Consider the following 9,091-nt stretch of genomic DNA (forward strand, 5'->3'; position numbering starts at 1 on the left):
GGAGTGATCTGTCTGGTTAATTCCGATAACGAACGAGATCTTCTCCATCTAAATAATGAAATTCACTATATGTGAATTCAAACACTTCTTAGAGGAACTATGCGGAATTAAATACCGCAGATGAAGTGAGGCTATAACAGGTCTGTGATGCCCTTAGATGTTCTGGACTGCACGCGCGCTACACTGTGTACTTTTAGATTGAGTACTCAGCCCTTGGTCCGAAATGGACTGGGCAATCAGAGAAAAGTACAGCGCTTCAAGGGGATCGTCTGTTGTAACTTGCAGACGTGAACCAGGAATTCCTGGTACTTATGAGTCAACAACTCATAGGGATTACGTCCCTGCCCTTTGTACACACCGCCCGTCGCTACTACTGATTGGATAGTTAAGCAAGAATTGCAAATTCCTACTGTTGGGACTTCGGTCTCCGGCAACGGGATGAAGCGGATCGAGCTTAATTGTCTAGAGGAAGTAAAAGTCGTAACAAGGTTTCCGTAGGGGAACCTGCGGAAGGATCAGTGATTGATTCCTTCGGGCATGGCTGCTGGTAGAGGCCATGTCTGTAGTGCGCATGACGCTCTGTCGCTAGAGATTGCTTGGCAACCAATCTCGAATTATGTATCGAGCTCAAAAACTACTTGTGTGGATACATAGTTCAGCAGTCATGGCAAGGGACTGCTTAAAGGGAGACTAGTTAGCAAAAGCAGCCTAGCAGAACTGCAGCTATCTAGATCTCAGAAGCTGGGTTATAGAAGCCCAGCTATAGACTTGTGAATGAGAAAGGCCTAAAAAGGTCCACAAGTCGCGTGGTTAGAACCGACACGCAAAAATCCCAGCGAGTGACAGAGCGTTGCGCTGTTCAGTGGGAAAGAGTTGAGCTACTCGGGGCGCCCACTGAACTTGCTCCGAGCCAAAGGCTCGAAAAAACACAGCTTAGCCTCAGATCCTTTACATAGAAGGCTAGCTAAAATAAACTTACCTTGGACGAGGGTAAAGTTTAGTCAGTTCTTAGGGGAGAGTAATCCACAGCTTCTCGCCCTCTGAACATTCTCCCAGATATGTAGGTCTGGGAGAGTCTCCTCCTGTTCTTCGGAATCTGGAGGTAGACAAAGACAGTACGATACGATCTTGCATCGGGATGACTAACCGATAATGATCATAATCTGACAATTTTTCCGGCTTGAGGCACCGGAGTCAGATTAAAGACACATACTGAACTAAAGGCGTATGTGCAAAGCTTGTCGGAGTGTAGAGAGTCAAGCTGAGTTGACTCGTCACGTGGTGATGACAACAGCCATGTGCAAAACACTCACAACTTTATCGTCTATGTGGAAAAGGTTGCTAACAGCGCTCTCTATGAGAGGCCCTCGCATATAACTATACGAGGAAAAGGCGATAGAGTTGTTTGAATGTGGGGCAGGTTCATCGACAAGCTAAGTTGATCACATTCTTGTTGTGGCATCCTACTAGAATTGGTCACGGTCTGCACCAACTCTCCCCAAGTTGGCCAGACTTAAAACTAGAAATAAGGTTTGCAGCTATGTGAACCTAGAAACTGTAAAGGAGTTGAAAGAACTTAAAGGAATTGAAAGAGGCCTTGAGGTATATCCTCTTGGTAAAGACCCACAAAAGCTCACAAAAGTGGCTTCGAAGGGCAAAACTGGTTCATCCAAAACAATTGGAGAGCTTAAAGCAGAACCAATTCGAATGAAACACTATTGGTGAAACTTCATCATGAGAACGTCACAAGCTGATCACGCTCTATGATATGACTAGTATTATGTTGCTTCTAGTAGGCTAAGCGCAAGCCGAAACATCAACATGTGAAAGTCGTAGAATTTTGCAATCAAACTGTGGCTAGTACTGTGATGTTACTAGTAACCTGGTGTTCCGTCATATGGCCAAGAGAGCATTTGAAGGCGAAACTTCTGCATGGGAAAGCTGCATCATGATCAAAATTTTATATCGAGTATTATGTTGACGTTAGTAGGCCTTGGCCGAAAACGCAGCATGTGAAAGGTATAGATAAAAGTTATTGTTGCAGTCAGTACTGTGTAGTTACTAGTAGCTGGATTTAAGCTCAAAATGAGACACTGTTGGTGAAACTTCATCATGAGAATGTCACAAGCTGATCAAGCTCTATGATATGACTAGTATTATGTTGCTTCTAGTAGGCTAAGCGCAAGCCGAAACATCAACATGTGAAAGTCGTAGAATTTTGCGATCAAATTGTGGCTAGTACTGTGATGTTACTAGTAACCTTGTGTTACGTCATATGGCCAAGAGAGCATTTGAAGGCGAAACTTCTGCATGGGGAAGCTGCATCATGAACAAAAGTTTATATCGAGTATTATGTTGACATTAGTAGGCCCTGGCCGAAAGCGCAGCATGTGAAAGGTATAGATAAAAGTTATCGTTGCAGTCAGTACTGTGTAGTTACTAGTAGCTGGATTTAAGCTCGAAATGAGACACTGTTGGTGAAACTTCATCATGAGAACGTCACAAGCTGATCACGCTCCATGATATGACTAGTATTATGTTGCTTCTAGTAGGCTAAGCGCAAGCCGAAACATCAACATGTGAAAGTCGTAGAATTTTGCGATCAAATTGTGGCTAGTACTGTGATGTTACTAGTAACCTTGTGTTACGTCATATGGCCAAGAGAGCATTTGAAGGCGAAACTTCTGCATGGGGAAGCTGCATCATGAACAAAAGTTTATATCGAGTATTATGTTGACGTTAGTAGGCCCTGGCCGAAAGCGCAGCATGTGAAAGGTATAGATAAAAGTTAGCGTTGCAGTCAGTACTGTGTAGTTACTAGTAGCTGGATTTAAGCTCGAAATGAGACACTGTTGGTGAAACTTCATCATGAGAACGTCACAAGCTGATCACGCTCTATGATATGACTAGTATTATGTTGCTTCTAGTAGGCTAAGCGCAAGCCGAAACATCAACATGTGAAAGTCGTAGAATTTTGCAATCAAACTGTGGCTAGTACTGTGATGTTACTAGTAACCTTTTCTTACGTCATATGGCCAAGAGAGCATTTGAAGGCGAAACTTCTGCATGGGGAAGCTGCATCATGAACAAAAGTTTATATCGAGTATTATGTTGACGTTAGTAGGCCCTGGCCGAAAGCGCAGCATGTGAAAGGTATAGATAAAAGTTATCGTTGCAGTCAGTACTGTGTAGTTACTAGTAGCTGGATTTAAGCTCGAAGTGAGACACTGTTGGTGAAACTTCATCATGAGAACGTCACAAGCTGATCACGCTCTATGATATGACTAGTATTATGTTGCTTATAGTAGGCTAAGCGCAAGCCGAAACATCAACATGTGAAAGTCGTAGAATTTTGCGATCAAACTGTGGCTAGTACTTTGATGATGCTTGTAGCCAACCGAATTGGTTGAAAAGCCCAATAAGTAAGCTAACTTGGGAGAGCTTGTTGGAAACCAAATGCTACTAGATTGGTCCAAATACATCCTTCAACAGGGGATCACTTGGCTCGCTTTACGAAGAGGAGCACAGCTATATGTGTTAATTCGGTATGAATCGCAAGATTTGTTTACCGACCTCTCTAACGCAAAAGGCGGTCTCGGCTTCGGCTGTTGACTGCGTCCGATTCAGGGTTATATAACTCTCGATTGAACACATTGATGTTCTATTGTTGGTGCTTCCAATAAAATTGGAACACTTAAAGCAGAACCGATTCAAATAATAGCATTCTGATCAATGATTGCATTCCTTGATCAAGAACTGCTGGAGTCATTGTGATGGCGAATTTTCTTCATAAGAAAATTGCAAAGAGACGGAACTTAATGAGACTAGTATTATGTTGTTTCTAGTAAGCGGAAGCTGAAACAGCAACATGTGAAAATCAAGTTTTGTTCAATGATCTCGAGGCGATAAGTACTATGAAGCAACTAGTAGCCTAAGCATGACTCAGATTTGAGACAGTCAAAAAGACTGGCGAAACTTCTTCACATGAAAGTTACATAGAGAACTACAAATGTATACAGCGAGTATTATGTTGTTTCTAGTAGGCGAAAGCTGAAACATCAACATGTGAAAGTTGTCTGCAAACTGTAGAACGATATGTGATTAGTACTGTGCTGTTACTAGTAGCCAGTCTGACTGTAGAAGCCAAGACAAAGGGAAACTAATGCATCTGAAAAGGACAAGTTATGGAAAGGTATGCACGATAAGTATTATGTTGTTTCTAGTAAGCGGCAGCTGAAACATCAACATGTGAACGTCGTTGTGTACAGTAACCTAGAACTATATAGTCCTTAGTAACGTGCATTTACTAGTACCTGTAATTGGTATTCAGACTCAGGCAGTTTGGAATAGTTTGGCAAAGATGCACCAGAGAAAACTGGGATTTGATACAGAAATTGTTGAATACAAGTATTATGCTGCTTCTAGTAGGTTGAATCCGAAACATCAGCATGTGAAAATTGAAAACATTTCTGGTTCGAATTGTCACAAGTATTTGGTGATCTGAGTAGCCAAACTCACTACAACGCCAATTGAAGGCAAAAATTCTCAACGGGAAAAGCTATTCTCATTGAATGAGCTAACAAGACGAGTATTATGTTGCTTCTAGTAGGCGAAAGCCAAAACATCAACATGTGAAAGTCTTGCTGAACAAATTTAATGTTGTTGAGCTCAGTACCGTGTGAATTAGTAGCCATAATTGGCGAGCGAAAATTGAACTGGCGAAACTTCGTCTTTGGAAAATTGCAGATGCCGAGCACTTATTTTGCAACGAGTATTATGTTGACTGTAGTAAGCGAAAGCCGAAACAGCAACATGTGAAAGCTGTTGAAATTTGTGGTCATTTTGCAATAAGTACAAGGAGTGTAACTAGTAGCCAGGTCAAAATTTGGGATAAGAATGAGCAAAAATTCTGCATGAGAACAGTTGAAATTATGAAACTAAATTACAAAGACTAGTATTATGTTGTTTCGAGTACGCGAAAGCGGAAACATCAACATGTGAACGTTTGTAACGAAGTTTCGTTAATTTTCAGCCTAGTACTGAGCAAGAACGAGTAGCCTCATCTCCAATCCCACGCAAAATGTAGTGAAATATGTGAGTGAACCTTATTCACGGTGAGGGTTTCCCGAGGTCTGTATTGCAGCGAGTATTATGTTGCTTCTAGTAAGCGAAAGCTGAAACAACAACATTTGAAAGTTGGAATTAATGACTGAATGGAAACTTCGACCTGTGTTTGATAGTAGTAGCGAACAAAACTGCTGAATCGGTTTCTGTCTCATATTGGTCAGTGAACCAATTAAGAGACAATCAACTACATAACCTGAATTGGGCGAGAGAACCCCCTTAACTTAAGCATATCAGTAAGGGGAGGAAAAGAAATCAACTGAGAATCCCTTAGTAATGGCGAATGAACAGGGAAAAGCTCATCGGGAAGAGAAATGGCAACATTTCTCGGTGTCCGGTATGGTTTGATGCTAGACTGGTGAATTTGTCCTGATGTCTACTGGAAAGTAGCATCAAAGAAGGTGAAAATCCTGTAAAGGTCATTTTCGATACCAGTCATAATGGCTCATTCCTATGAGTAGAGTTGTTTGAAAGTGCAACTCGAAGCTGGAGATATGTCTCTCCAAAAGCTAATTATAAAGCGAGACCGATAGTAAACAAGTACCGTGAGGGAAAGTTGAAAAGCACTCTGAAGAGAGAGTGAAAAGTACGTGAAACTGTTGAAGGGGAACTGGAGTGAGCGTTACCATACTCAATGCCTTGATATTATATTCTCGGCTACCGAGTAGTGTAGTTGTCGTCTTTTGGCAAATCTTGTTAATGAATCGAGCAGAAGTTTTCCTCGGAATTCTTCTTGTTGATTCTAAACAAAATGAGATAAATTGATCTTGATTGCCTGTCTGACCTCAACTTCCTATTCAATGCTCTCTACAGCCCGTCTTGAAACACGGACCAAGGAGTGTGAGTTGCTTGCAAGTGTTGTCGCTCATTGAAAGCGCACACGCGAAATGAAAGTGAACAGTGTAATTTTTATGAATTGCACTACTTTGTGTGGTGAGGGCGCCGATTCGGTGTCCCGCAACCACGGACGGTTTTGCTCTTATTGCATGACTGATCCAGAGCAAGTAGCACACGACCCGAAAGATGGTGATCTATGCTTGGGCAGGGCGAAGCCACGGGAAACCATGGTGGAAGCCCGAAGCGGTTCTGACGTGCAAATCGATCGTCTGACCTGAGCATAGGGGCGAAAGACTAATCGAACCATCTAGTAGCTGGTTTCCTCCGAAGTTTCCCTCAGGATAGCAAAAGCTTGAGCAAGATTGAAAAATCTTCGCAAAGCAATTTCATCGGTTAAAGCGAATGATTAGAGGAATGGGGGAAAATTTTTCCTTCACCTATTCTCAAACTATAAATCGGTGAGATGTCCTTGTGACTTAATTGCACTTGGACTATGAATGCAAGCTTTTTGTGGGCCGCTTTTGGTAAGCAGAACCGGCGATGTGGGATGAACCAAAAGTTGGGTTAAGGCGCCTAACTACTTGCTCATGAGTCACCACAAAAGGTGTTGATTGATACTGACAGCAGGACGGTGGTCATGGAAGTTGAAATCCGCTAAGGAGTGTGTAACAACTCACCTGCCGAATCAATCAGCCCTGAAAATGGATGGCACTAGAGCTCGTGGCCTATACCCAACCATGAATATCAATATCTAACGCAAGTTAGATTAGAGAAAAAGAGCCTCACCAGCTCAAAAATGATATTCATGTGTAGGAGGACACATTGATTGCGCTAAAGTATGCACGCAAGTGTATGCGCGAAGCGATCAATGGAGCAGATCTTGGTGGAAGTAGCAAGTACTCAAATGAGAACTTTGAGGACTGAAGCGGGAAAGGCTTTCATGTGAACAGCGTTTGCACATGAGTTAGTCGATTCTAAAAGACAGGCTAATGCCAAAGTCTTGAATAGTGGTTTCTTGAAAACTGCTGAGTCTCGAAAGAGCATCGGGTTAAAATTCCCGAACTTACTCTCCTGGCATTGAGACGGCAACGTCATTGAGGTCGAACTTTGTCATTGGGACCTTGGGGAAGAGTTATCTTTTCTTTATAACACGTTGTAGAGTCCTTGGAATTGATTCAATCAGAGATAAGGCTCGAAGCGTGCAAGAGCACAGCAGCATTTGCTGTGTCCCAATTGTTCCTGGTGGCACATAAAAGTTTGGCTTAGCAGATGTCAGGAGAGTGAATCGTACCGATTACCGCATCAGGTCCCCAAGGTGAAAAGCCTCTGGTCTTGGAACAGTGTAGATAAGGGAAGTCGGCAAAATAGATCCGTACCTTCGGAAGAAGGATTGGCTCTGAGGAGTGGGTGTAACAAGCCTTTAGTTTGACGCTTCGGTCTGCTAAAGCGTGCGATGGCCTTCGGGTTGTTGGCGTTTGGTTTGACTGCTAGCTGATATGCTTTAGGTCTATTCTGTTGCACAAAAAACACTCGAACTCTGAACTGGTTCGGACAAGGGGAATCCGACTGTTTAATTAAAACAAAGCATTGCGATGGCTGGTGAAACGGTGTTGACGCAATGTGATTTCTGCCCAGTGCTCTGAATGTCAAAGTGAAGAAATTCAAATAAGCGCGGGTAAACGGCGGGAGTAACTATGACTCTCTTAGGCGGGAGTAACTATGACTCTCTTATGACTCTCTTAAGTGATGATTAGTTGACTGTGTGCAACCTCCACGAGGTCTCGCTGGAAACTGCCATTCGTGGCTGAGCTAAGCACACCATCAATAGTCCCCGGAATGGACAAACCTTAAAAACTTGCCCAGTGGAAGGAAAACCACTCAACAAACCACGGTTTCGGAGTCATACCAAAACAAAGACTGTCCGTGGAAGGCAAACCACTAAAACCACGGTTTCGGAGTCACACCAAAACAAAGACTGTCCGTGGAAGGCGAACCACTAAAAACCACGGTTTCGGAGTCATACCAGAACAAAGGCTGTCCGGTGAAGTGTGCTGACCACCTTAAAAGTTCGCCAACCACTTTGGGTAAAACCAAAGTCTGTACCTCGGTACAGTAGTCCCAACGATGAAGACAATCAATGAGAAAGATCTGGCCTCAGCCAGACAAGACAGTGTGAGCACCAGTAGTTGTGGAGACGTGGCCTCCAAGTGGACCTGCGACATCTGCGGACAGGGTCCGTTCAGGAGTGAGCTCGGCCTGAAGCAGCACAAGACCAGAAGTCACAAGTCAGGGGCATCACAGACGAAAGCATCACAGGGAGCACATGCGGGCAGGGCTCCCACCCAGGAACCCGTGAGTGGCCAAGCAACAGCCCCCAACTGGTGCTGCTCAATCTGTGGTGCTGGACCCTTCAAAGGACAGACTGGTCTCTCACTTCACACCAAAAGCAGGCACCCAGATACATACCACCAGATGCAGGCCCAGAAGACAGGCAGATCTAATGCAAGGTGGACTCTTGAGGAAATGGCTCTGGTCAGAGACGCGATGAGGGTCCTTGATCCCGCATCCCAGAAGCAAGAGAATGAGCAACTGGCAAGACTGTTCCCCCATCGATCCGCTGAGGCATTCAAGGGCTTGAGAAAGAACCAACAGTTTGTGGCAATGATGCAGGAACATGACAGGGAGGAAAACACTGTGCAGGAAGACAGACCAAGACACTGTCTTGAGACGGGCATCGACCTTGAGATGCTGGCTCTTCCTCCTCCGGGTGAATGGCACAGAATGACGGACGACGATCTCACCCAGTACGTCGAGAGAGAGGGACAGATGTGGCTACAAACCCTTGCACAAGAACCAGGGAAGAATGGGGGACAGAGGGCTCACAAACATCCTAGACGATCCAAGAAGGGCATGAGACGGCACCAGTATGCAAGACTGCAGGCTCTTTACAGACGTGACAGGGCTAAGGCAGCGGCATCAGTGATGGATGGATCATGGGAGAAGTTTGGTGAGCACAACCCCATCACCGACAAGACAGGGTTTCTTGATGCTTGGCAGCAGCTCCTTGAGACGGAAGCAGAGACAATAAACCTAAGCACAATCAGCGGTCAGGGTTGGGTCACTCCAATCA

At 44.2% G+C, this 9,091-nt stretch overlaps 2 pseudogenes; both read left to right on the forward strand.

Moving 5' to 3' along the window:
• Positions 1–3,480: 3,480 nt before the first annotated feature.
• On the forward strand, positions 3,481–3,632 carry LOC142355037 (5.8S ribosomal RNA; annotated as a pseudogene).
• Positions 3,633–5,315: 1,683 nt separating this feature from the next.
• LOC142355036 (large subunit ribosomal RNA) overlaps positions 5,316–9,091 on the forward strand; it is a 7,307-nt pseudogene continuing 3,531 nt past the window's right edge.

The sequence above is a fragment of the Convolutriloba macropyga genome, unplaced genomic scaffold (assembly GCF_964194025.1).
Source record: "Convolutriloba macropyga unplaced genomic scaffold, txConMacr16.3 SCAFFOLD_1434, whole genome shotgun sequence".
Taxonomy (NCBI): Eukaryota; Metazoa; Xenacoelomorpha; order Acoela; family Convolutidae; genus Convolutriloba; species Convolutriloba macropyga.